The 3,536-nt window shown below is 31.2% G+C and overlaps 1 long non-coding RNA gene across 1 annotated transcript; it reads right to left on the bottom strand.

The window, feature by feature from the left end:
* Positions 1 to 238: 238 nt before the first annotated feature.
* On the bottom strand, positions 239 to 1,548 carry LOC121211079 (uncharacterized). The gene is made up of 4 exons (XR_005906455.1): positions 1,375 to 1,548; positions 912 to 1,251; positions 459 to 627; positions 239 to 357 (listed from the first exon to the last, which is right to left on the bottom strand). It is a non-coding gene; the product is annotated as an uncharacterized lncRNA (long non-coding RNA).
* Positions 1,549 to 3,536: the final 1,988 nt, after the last annotated feature.

Genomic DNA, 3,536 nt, shown 5'->3' on the forward strand with positions numbered 1-3,536 from the left:
TGTTCTGTCTTTGTCTTTCTACAGCAACCATATACAGGGCTACATAAGAACTAATTGTGAATTACCAGCAAGAACAAGGAAACAAGATGAAGTTTATAATTCAAGAGTGAAAATAATTCAACAAAAAAGTGAAAATAATCCAATTATCTGTCCGCATCTATCCTTCCTACAATTCACCTTTTAACAATTATAGACCTAGTAAGAAACCTATAACAATCACAAAAGGCACCAGCACTACTAAACAAACCCACACCAAAATAAAAGGATAAGCATTTACAAGTATTCTGAACAAGATCCAAGTTAGTAAGCAACTTTCCCATGTTTAGTTGTTACATGGCATGTTGAACATCTGCTATTCTGCAAAACTCCAAAAACAAAGAGTACTTCAAAAGCTGCTTCAAGGTGTAATTCATAATTTGACGGGACACTAGGATGCGAGATTGGAAAGAAAAGAGTACCTTTGTGCAAAATGGTTAAAATATAACTGTAGAAGCTAAAAAGAAACTACATATATTTCTACAACTTCTGCTTTGACCTCGTCCTCATTCCAATTTTCTCATTCTCATCTAGTTTGGGAACTACGTTGTCTTCAAGCTTTGTGCCTCCTTCTGACACGTCTTTCATTGGCTACAGAATAAAAACACTTATGAACCGCAAGGATACAAAATAGAAAGACTGAAAAAGACACCCAAAAACAAAAGAACCTGATCAACTTGTATAACTATTATGAGAAATTTAATAACTTGATCATAAATGGGGAATGCTACTGTTAAAGACCCGGGGAACACAAATGAGGGGAAAAGCAAACAAAATACAAATGCACATTGTAAATAAGAGCCTAGTAAAATGTTGATACTGTCATCTGCATGCAAGAAAAAAGGAATTTGCATATAGCTAGAATCAGCCTTTACCTGATAGGGCTTGGTAACTTGAGAAACCTTCCCCAAATGTGCTTCTTGAACAATTACTGGATCCCCAGATCCACCATTCTCTCCTGAAGCACTTGCAAGACTGCACATTCCTCCACTTTGAGGAATACCCTGCATTGATTCTGCTACAATATTCTACAAATGATCAGTATTTCCTAGATTGGAAGAATCAACTACAACCTTTTTTTCAAAAGTCTCTTCCAAAATCTCTGTTATTTTATCAACAACCAGTGCATTAGTCTCATCAGCTCCTCTTTGACTCTGATCATATGACAATGATACAGGCTGATCTGGAAGCGAATTTGGTTCAGTTGAATTTACACTGAAAAACAACAAACGTAATTGTAAACAAACCTCAGTTATCTGAATCAAGAAATAATCAGAATATCAGCACATGGTTAAATAACATGCCAAAAGAAATCAATATAAGAGCAGAAGTGGATACCTGTGAGCACAATCCTCTTCTTGAATTACAGAAGCATCTTTTGTTTGCCTCCTTTTTTTAGTACCACGTGAAGGTGAGCTGTCAACTCTTCTTTTCCTTCCAGCTTGAATCCCTTCTTCAGATACTAAAGACTTTCCCGCATTGCTTTTTTCAAATCCAGATTCCAAATGATGAATTCCTCCTTGACTCTGATAGAAAAAGGAGAAATTAAATGAAAATTTGTAACATAGGGTAGAAAGAGTGAAGAGAAACAGAGGGATTTTCCATTACTCGAGTGGCGAGCTCGAGAGACTGAGCGTTGTCGACGATAGAACCAGCGATGGCTACGGTGACAGTGGGGATATCGTCGGCTTTTTTGGTTTCACTGGTTGAGAAGAAGAAGGTCGACTGGTTGAGAAGGCAATCGAAAGAGTGGCAGAGCGAAAAAGAAAAGAAAGGAAACGGAGGGAACAAATCGGCAGCAAAGAGGCATAATGGACTGGGAGGAAATCGGCAGAAAACAAAAGCAAAGAAATAAGGAAGGAAATCGGATGAAGGAACATAATAGAAACAAGGGGATGGGGGGAGGGCAAATCAGGGAGGTGATGCTCAATCAGTAGCTAATCTGGGCAAAGAGGGGGGAATAGAAATCGGTGGATTTCACCGATTAAGAAGGTAATGGATTATATGCGTATTACCAATACATCAAACCAAACGACGTGTTAGAGAAGTATTAGGTGGGGCCCACCGATTAGGGGTGTATTGACTTAGCCAATACACCAAACCAAACAAGCTGTAAGTGTTTGACTGTAAAAATACATAAAAAGAATATCTTTAAATTAAAAAAAATAATTAAGTTCCTTATTTTTTTTACACTCAATTAAACTTGTATTTGAAAAAAATTATATATTTGTGCTGTTGAAAAAAAAATCATATTTTTCACCTACTTAAAAATTGAAAACAATATTTTAACTTTCATCTTTTCAAATATCTAAAGCCTATAAAATTTTTATCAATCATGTCATCCTTTTATTTTCATTAGTGAGAGTATTAAAATCTAACGAAGCACTTAAATTATGAAAGACTACAACTACTATCAATTCATATTAGTGTTTTGAGAGTATTAAAAAATATATCAATTTATGGTATAAATCATTCATTAAATAATTAAGTATAAGAATATGATAATTATTTTATTTTTAATTGAAAATATTTAATAAATATAGAAAACCATATATGCATTATTGTAAAGTAGTATAATTTTTTTTATATTAGTTGTGTTATTTATAAAACAATGATAATAGTTGTATCTATTATGGATATTTAAGTTTATTATATCTAAATAATTAGCTCTAACATAGATTACTAATTTTTAATTATTTCATGAGAATAATTCATTAAAAAGATATGTGTCAATATTCAGCACTAATATTTAAGAAATATTTATAAAGTAATTTGAAAACAAATGTTAGCAGTTCAAATATTGGCACTAATTTAGGCCTGAGGAAAGAGTTAAAGGGAGAACTCAAATCGAGAAATTAAAAAGTTTTGTTAGAATTGGTATAATTTTTTTTTGTCAAAGTAAAAACTTGGTAGGATTCAAAAATTTTTGTAATATTTGTTAGGAATAAAAATATAAAAAATTTAAATAATTATTCATTAAAATATTTTTTATTAATATTTTAATATATACCATTAATTTGCGTTATATGTTATTAATTTTTTGGAATATTAATTTCTTCACCAGTAGTCATGCAAATCACCTTAAATATCATTATATGATTTTAAAGATTTGCTTCTTAATTTTAGTTAGTCGATTGTAGTAAATTTCATTCTTATAGTCAAGTTGAAATGTTTATCTTTATTAGAAATTGTAGAGTAAAATTGGAAGGGTATAATTTAAGAGTAAAATTGTGTTTTTGTAACATGGTAACATGTCACGTGTCAATAATTTCTGGAAACAAATGGCTAAAATATAACTATGCCACATGCGATTACATTTTATAATTGTAACTTCAAATTGCTATAGTATATATTTTAGATATTAAATATTAAACTAAAAATAATATAAGTATTCCAAAATTTTAAAAAATAATATAGCAGAGTTAAAATGGGTTTAGGCTAACTATATAAATAGACTTGGGCAAAATTTTAAGTCCATATTTTTTATTGGGTCAAGTTTG

This window comes from Gossypium hirsutum, chromosome A12 (genome assembly GCF_007990345.1).
Source record: "Gossypium hirsutum isolate 1008001.06 chromosome A12, Gossypium_hirsutum_v2.1, whole genome shotgun sequence".
Lineage (NCBI taxonomy): Eukaryota > Viridiplantae > Streptophyta > Magnoliopsida > Malvales > Malvaceae > Gossypium > Gossypium hirsutum.